This window comes from Hipposideros armiger, unplaced genomic scaffold (genome assembly GCF_001890085.2).
Source record: "Hipposideros armiger isolate ML-2016 unplaced genomic scaffold, ASM189008v1 scaffold_2204, whole genome shotgun sequence".
In the NCBI taxonomy this organism is placed as follows: Eukaryota; Metazoa; Chordata; class Mammalia; order Chiroptera; family Hipposideridae; genus Hipposideros; species Hipposideros armiger.
The window spans coordinates 12,656-21,133 of record NW_017733551.1 but is presented as its reverse complement, the minus strand read 5'-3'; the positions used below and the strand labels follow the sequence as shown (position 1 = coordinate 21,133).

The following is an 8,478-nucleotide window of genomic DNA, read 5'->3' as shown; positions in this document are numbered from 1 at the left end:
GGGGCAAGATGAAGGCGCTGATTTTGGAATCCTCCCTGTATACTGTCAAAGCCATCCTGATTCTGGACAATGATGGAGATCGACTTTTTGCCAAGTACTATGATGACACCTATCCCAGTGTCAAGGTGCGAAAGGCCTTTGAGAAGAACATTTTCAACAAGACCCATTGGACTGAGAGTGAAATCGCCCTCTTGGAAGGCCTGACAGTAGCATACAAAAGCAGTATTGATCTCTATTTCTATGTGATTGGCAGCTCCTATGAAAACGAGCTGATGCTCATGGCTGTTCTGAACTGCCTCTTTGACTCATTGAGCTAGATGCTGAAGAAAAATGTAGAAAAGCAAGCTCTGCTGGAGAACATGGAGGCACTCTTCTTGGCTGTGGATGAAATCATAGACAGAGGGGTGATCCTAGAGAGCAATCCCCAGTAAGTGGCACACTGGGTGGCATTAAGGGGTGAATATGTCCCCCTTATGGAACAGACTGTGTCTCAGGTGCTGCAGTCAGCCAAAGAATAGATCAAGTGGTCACTCCCTCAGTGAAGACCCCACTGTTCTTGGCTCCTCACCCCCTCAAAATACCCACATGTCTGCTGTGACTTCTCATCCAGTCCCCCAACTGATGCTCTCAGGATCATCTTGGGGATCACAGGGGATCTTTAAATCTCTCCATCCTATCTGTGGTTGGCCCCCTTCCAAGCCCCTAGGGGTTTCCCATTCCTTCTCTCTTTTTGGCAGTTCTGGGAGTGAAGCTCCCGGCAGATTTGGACACAGGGCAGGGAAGCCCTTTTTCCTTATGCTCTCGTACCCCCTTATTTTCTTCTCAACTTCTATGCCCTTTGCTGTAGCTACACTTCAGATCAAAGCAGGAGAAAGAGTGTTCTGAGTGTTTTCTCCCTTTACCTTTACCAGGCCTTTATCCCAACAGCCCATATATCCTGCAAGGGGAGGGAAAGAGAGAATTCTATAGAAGGAGGGGGTGGAGAGAGTTATGCCCAGTCTCAGCCACAGCCCCAGTTACTGGCCTCAGCATTTTCTCGCATTCCTTCTTAATGTCTCATCCTCCAGCCTTTGAAAAAAGATTGGAGCAGCTCACAGGCAGGGGACAGAGTGGAAGAAGCAGTGATTTAAATTTTATTGGATATGGACTTATAAAACTCTGTATTTGAGTCACAGCTGCATTATTTACTCTGAATTTGGCTTCTAGCTTCAAAACTGCTGTGGTCTGTGTTATGGTGGGAATGTCCATCTCTTGGTCTGCTACCTTAACTCTGTACCTTTATTATCCCTTTGTCTGGCTTTTGCCTGGAGGAAAGCCAGTCCCTGAACTAAAACTCCATTCTACTCTTGGGAAGAAGAGTTTCTGCTCATAACTAGGGAGGGGGTTGAATTTATGACTTGGGCCTCTGGGTTCTTAGTCCCCTTTGCTCCCCACATGCTTTTCACTCCTCTATCTTGGGTCTACAATCTTTGCTGCTTAATCCCATCCTTTCTCTGCCTCAACCTTACACCCAGGCAGTAAGTCTGGGTTCTTCCCCTCCCTTGGTTGCTGAGAGAGTGGCCTTTTTTCAGAAAACCTTCAGAATTTGGATTTCACCAAGAAGATGGATGATGGAACACCCATTCTTGGATCTAATCTTTCCTCTTGATCCAAAACTTCCCACAAAAATGTTTCAAAAAAACCTTCCTGAGACAACGTTCTGCCCAATCCATTAACTGCAGATTCTCCAAGGCTGAAGTGGGGCGCATAACTGAGCATATTTGAAGGGACATTTTTGTGTAACAAATATATGGAGTCAGGAGATAGCCCTCTTCATATACTTCTTTGTGCAAAAGGAATAAAACAGATTTCTTTTTCCAAAAAAAAAAATTCTAAATTAAGGTTTTGATTCCTTGGTTTCCATGAACTAAAACAAGAGACTTGGGTCTGATCTACTCTGGAACAATGACTAGACTGTATGTCCATTTCTGAAAACCTAAGTAATGGACAAAGACACTTGGAATTTGCCAAGGTCATTGTGATGACTAATTATATGTGTTAACTTGTCTGGGCCATGGTGCCCAGATATTTGGCCAAACATTATTCTGGATGTTTCTGTGAAAGTGTTTTTTGGCTGAGATTAACATTTAACTCATGGACTTTGGGTAAAGCAGATTACCTTTTCTAATATGGGTGGGTTAATCAATTCAAGGCCTTCATAGGACAAAGACTGACCTCCTGGAGGTAGAAAGAACCCTGACAGCAGGCTGCCTTTGGACTTGAATTGCAATTCTTTCCATCTCCAGCCTGCTGGTCTACCCTGAAAAATTTGACCTTAACAAGCCTCCACAATCATCTGAGCCAATATCTTAAAAGAAATCTCTCTCTACAGATAAATATATAGATATATACATATCCTGTTGATTCTGTTTCTCTGAAAACCTTGACGTAACAGTAACTTAATGTTGCCTTTTGACATCTCATTTTGCATTCTGCACAAAGGTGATACTTTCTTTTTCCTCTTTAATCTTCAAAATTTAGAATGAGTGCTACTAATTGATTAGCATTATGCATGGGGTGAGGGAAAGCCCGGATGGAGATAAGCCATAATGGTCCACAATAACTGTCTAGGGATGGTGATAATAGCCTTGATATGAGAGAGGCATCACAGGTAATAAGAAGGGAGTGAGATTTGAAGAGTCAACTCCACCTAGATCTTAAACAAAATTTTGAGATGCATGGCAACTGAGTGCATTTCAGATTCCTTATCAGTGAAAAGGCTACCTATGGAATGGGAGAAAACATTTGCAAACTGTAACAGAGGATCTCAACTCCTGGCAGTTGTTGGATATGTTGAGGCTGAAAAAAGACAACAGAGCCTTAAGCAAAGGGTTCATACCACAGGTATATTCTGGAGGATGTCCAGTGGCGACACAGGAACAGCATCCACTGGACATCTGTGCCCGCCTGGGCAGTCTGGACAGTTAAATAGCATGCAGAACAAAGGTGGCCTACAGCCAGCTCATTACATAAGGGGAGTATCCAGGTAGTCTGAGCTGGCATTAGAACAAGCCACTGACCTTGTAAGCAAGGCCAAGAGCCTGGGAACTGCTCTCCTGGCCCTTCCCTACACTACACCCCTCCAGTGTCTCGCCTCACAATCTACGTGCCAGGTGTCTTCTGCGAATGACCCTGTGCGAGGAACCTGGAGTATTGCACTATGAGCTACAAAAAATAACAATAACAATATAATATAATAACAGCATAATACAGTAAGGAGCCTGAAAGGGCACCTCTATTGTCTCTGTAGTTAGCAACCTCAAATTATTTTTATATAGAGTGCCCCAATTACGGGTGGGACAATCCAACTGGCCAGTGAGAAAGAGTCCCAGTTCAGTTCAAGTAACGTCCTAGGGGTTGTCTTTCTATGTCCATCTGTACAGCCATTGCCACTCGGAGTGGCGAACTTTTCATGGCAACCTGGAGGCTGAACTGGCAGGCAGTTCCTTGCAAATCTAACAATCTGACTGATTCGCCACACCAGCAAAAGCGTGGGCCCAACCCATCAGGGCATTGGCCAGCAAAGCACTTAAGGGTGATAAAAGAGATGCTTAAAAGACAGAAGCATAGGCAAATCTTGACCATTGAGTAAAATGCATGCAAGTGTTTGGTCTTGTGATAGGACTGTGGCGGCAATGTGTGACCTGCTCGGCCGGGTGTACTATACCTTTACACCTCTACCTGATGGGGTCACTGCGGGGTCTATATGGAGGGCTATTGGAGGGCCATGCACTGGCCACATAGACATTACAAATGTTCCCTTTGTAATATTCTTTGGAGAAACCTTCCGCAGGTTCATCCTTGTGAGTACCGGGGGCCACTACGCTACTACCCATGGGATACAGACAAGGCCTACATCAAGGCCTGTTTCCCAAGGGGCAACCAAGGCGATTCACCACCTGTCTGTGATACGAAAGGTCCATGGCCACACGCACCTCTTGGTATCAACGGGCTGCATGGCCTGAGGGGCAGGAAGCAGAGTATTGATTTGAGAACCAAATCCTAGTTTCAGCGATTCGTCCGACGTCTGCACTTGCAGCTGGATCGGGGCTGCAGAAAGTTGCAGAAGAGCATCTATGGGTGCAATGTCTCCCATCCCAGGTCTTTCATTTAGCTGTCACAGGACTATCCACAAGTGCTGGGACCAGCCATGCAATGAGCCAGACTCCAGCTTCAAATCCCTTTTCAACAAGCCATTGTAGCTCTCGATGATGTCTGCTCCTTGTGGGTTATATGGAGTATGGAACTGCCAGGTAACATCCAACTCCTGGAGTCATTGCTGCACCTGGCGACCCATAAAGTGAGTCCCTTGGTCACTTTCAATCACCTCTGGGAGGCCATAGGCAGCAAAAAGGCATTCAAATCCTTTCTTCACAGTCAATTGGTCAGGCTGCCTAGCAGCAAAAGCTGCCAGGCGTCCTGTGGCTGTGTTGACACATGTCAGCACATACTGATAGCCTTCAGAAGTTGGCAGGGAACCAATGAAATCAAACTGCCACCAGGCCAAGGGAGTTGGGCCCCAGGCCACCTCTCCCTGCTGCCACAGGAGGTGGCAAACGTCTCTTTTGGAACAGACAACACAGTCTTGGCAGGCTTGTATTACCTCTCGAATGTTAGGGGCAGTCCCATTGTTTTGCAACAGCCCACATGAGTTTCTGTCCTGCATGCAGCAAACACTTATGCAGCCATTGGGCAATGTCCCTCGCTGGTGCTTGTTCCAAGCAGCGCACTTTGGCTAGGGTGTTTGCTTCATCATTCCCGATGTCACTAAAGGGGCATGCCCTGTAACACGGAACACAGTTACCTCTTTTTCATGTCTGAGTGTCCCAAGCTCCTGCCACATTTCTCAGCCCCAAAGGGGGTGGTGCTGCACCATCCAGTCATCTACATACCCCGTGGAGAGCCACAGCATTAAACCTCAGTACACCGCTCAACTGTCTGTGCAAACAGGGGGGAGGGTTCATTGATTACCACCAACCACACAGCTCTCAGTTCTGCCTACTGGCTACTCTGCTCCAGGCCGCTTTCCATCCAGATGGTCTCTGTGCTTGGTTGAAACGCCACCGCTCGCCATTGAGCCTGCTGTCCCTGACTGGACCCGGCTGTGTACCAGGCATCTCCTGGAATGGGGGCAATCCCTTCCTGGTATGGGCTGGGCTCGGGCTCAGCAGAACTTTCCGCTGGCATTGCCGACATGACCGGTGTACGTCATAGGTCCTAATATAAGTTGCAGTTCATCCCTTAGAGGGCTTGCACTGAGTACTCCACTGCTGCAGATAGGCTCCCCATTTAGCTAGAGTGGGTGTTTGTGCCACTCCACTTCGAGGTTTCTGGATCCAATCCTGAACCCAGCCTGCAATAAGAAAAGTTGTAACTACTGTTACGCGGGCAGCCCATGTTATAGGTTCCACAGCCAACAGAGTAGCACAGGCAGCTGCAGGTTGCTTTCTATTAGAGAGTGCCGGATTTTGACTCCCTTCCATAATTGGGACCAAAAAACCCAACAGGTTGTTTTGTTTTCACTGACCTTTGCCAGAAGCCCCCACCTGAAGCCATCAGCAGTCACATGTATCTGCAGCTCACAGGGTCTTGAGGGGTCCACAACTGTAAGCGCTTGGGCGGTCTTCACCCCCCTCTTGGCCACTGTAAAGGCAGCCTCTTCTTCCAGGCCTGATCCCATCTGGCACCCTTCTTTACCTAACGGTACAAGGGTCACAGAATTTGCACCAAGTGTGGTATAGAGCTCTGCAATAGCCCAAGAGACCCAAAATCTCTTGTAAACCTTTCACTATAGTGGAGGGTGGAAATGCCTGTATCTTATTTATGACCCCATCAGGGATGACCTTTGTCTTACCCAACCAGACAACCCCCAAGAATTTGACAGACAAGCCAGGTCCTTGGACCTTGTTGTTGTTTATGGCTCATCCACATTCTTGCAAGTGGGCCACCAGAGCTGGAGCAGCTGTTTCTAGAGCTGAAAGAGAGTCAGGGTTAACATAATGTCATCAAAGTAGTGATATCGCACCACTGGGGGTCACTCCCACCAAGCGAGATCTTGTGCTTCCAGGCTGTGTCAAAGAGTGGGACTATGTAAATAACCTTGGGGGAGGACCAAGAAAGTCCACTGTCGGCCTTCCCATGTAAAGGCAAACTGCTCTTTGTTTTCCAGTGCAATTGCAATGGGAAAAAAAGCATTAGCCAAATCTAGCACATAGTGATATGTGCTCAATTCATGACTCAGTTGGCCCATCAAAGCAGCCGCTGCTGGATCGGCAGCAAGAAAATGGGGAACGACGTTACTGAGTTCCGGATAATCAGTCATACGCCAAGTCCCATCGAGTTTCTTCAGTGGCTATTTGGGGGAATTAAAAGGACTGTGAGTAGGATGCACAATACCCACCTTTTCTAATTTTTGAATGGTCTCTCCTCTTTCCTGGTGAGCTCCAGGGAGCTTATGTTGTTTTGTGTTTGTCACACACCAGGGGATAGGAAGAACTAACGGGAAGTGCCTCGCCAACCGTTTTGATCACACGTACCCACAAGCAGAATTCCCTGAGGAAGCAATCCTGCTAGGAGGGAGCGGGAAAGACTTAAAGCGCGTACTCTTGTGGGGGCAGGTGCACAATTCCCCAAGCCCAGGCGAAATTTCTTCACCCAGATGGACTGTCTGCTGTAGCCATCAATAACAACGTACCGGACGGCCTCAGGAACCGCTCAGGGTTCCTGTGCAGGAGGGAACGCTCTGCACCAGTTTCCACAAGGGCAGAACTCATTGCACACTGGTGGGAGATCAGTAAATAGCCAATTCCACATGAGGCCTCGGGTCCGCTTTCCCCCAACAAGCGGGTCCCTTGGCCTCCTCCCTAGTCAAAATGAAATGATCCAATCATCGGCCTCCGCCGCCCCTGAAGCATTGCGTTTTGGGGCAAGGTAATCATGCCAAGAAACCTCCTGGACATGCGGGGAGGCCTTGGCAGAAGGTTTTCCTTTTTCTCTTCAAGGATCTGAACTGCTGTTCAGGCTCCAATTGCTGCCACAATTCCAGCAAGATCTTGTTAGACTTTCCATCCCATTTCTCTCTGTCAGCCCCTGCCGCTAGCAGGTCAGCCCACATTTGGGTGCGGGTGACCTGAGTGAGTCCCCTTTTTCCCCTTTGGGTGGTGCTACGTACCCCCTTCCGACCGCGCACAGCTTCTGCCACTCTAAGATAGTCCACAGAACAGGTAACAATGTTAACCGGGTGCCCCACATACGGGGCCAGAATAACTACCAAGGAGTCGAAGAGAGCAGAGGGTGCCGTTTGCAAGACCTTATCATGCATTCCAGCCATAAAAACCTCCTCATCCGGCCCCTGTGTCTCTACATTGTAAATGGCATTCTTCGTGCCCAGCTCCCGCAGTGCTGGCTGGAGCTCTACATAAGTCAGCCAGCGGCTCACTATTGCTGGAAGGTCACTGGCATTGGGCAAAGTGGTTTGGGCCTCGGCCATCATCCACCCCAAAAGGCAGTGGTTGGGTGAGCATTCTGTAACCGCTGCCGCAACACAGGGTGAGTGGTAACAGAAGTCAGCTTCCCAAACTCCCACTCCGACAGGAATATATCATCCACCTGGTATCCCACAACCTCAGCAGCCAAGCGGCCAGCGATTCTGAAGGCTTTTGCCGGGAATGGGCCCCCAAATACACCAGCTCTGCTGGAGTATATGGTTGGAAAACCGAGTGCTCCACCACTTGAGGAGGGGGAGGTGGATGCCCCTGTGGTCTATGAGGTTGTTGAGTCTTTATTTTCTGTGTGATGAGGGGCCTAGTCCAGAAACAGGGAGCAGCCACTGACCCCTCTTCATCCTCATCATCTTCCTTGGTGGTGTCAACAAGTGTGGGAGAGACTTCCCCAAGCTGGGGTAGCTGCTCCCTCCTTCCCTTTAAGACATGTACCTCTGCCTCTAAAAGACCCTGTATCTTTTTCCAGGCAGCCCGCATTTTCTGCTCCCGGTATAACTCCTCCGGGGTTTCCTGTAGTTGCGTGTCCACATGCAGAGACTGCTCTGCTGCCTTTCAGAGAGCTGTGAAAAATAACCAAGCCACCGGTGCCCACCGCCCCTGGGGACTGTGTTTTTCAAAAGACTCCCCCAACTTCAATAAAGCTTCTTCCAATGCCTTGGGGGACCCATCCATCCCCTCCCTGTCCTGAGTGGGGCCCCTAAGTCTGCAACAGTGAGGCTGCAGTGGACCACATGCTAGTGGGAGTCGCTCCAGAATCCACCCTCCAGGGGGGCAGAAGGCTACATGCCTTCAGTCTGCACCGAATCCTGCTGCCTTTGCTAAGTGCTCCATCCCTGGCAGGATCTTGGATTTGGTGAGGGCGAAAAAAGATAATGGAACCTTAGATAAAGGGTTCATACCACAGGTATATTCTTGATGGCAGCCGGTGGAGACACAG

The 8,478-nt window shown here is 48.7% G+C and overlaps 1 pseudogene; it reads left to right on the top strand.

Annotated features, from left to right (window-relative positions):
- The first annotated feature begins 6 nt into the window (after positions 1-6).
- LOC109378598 (coatomer subunit zeta-1 pseudogene) lies at positions 7-533 on the top strand (annotated as a pseudogene).
- Positions 534-8,478: the final 7,945 nt, after the last annotated feature.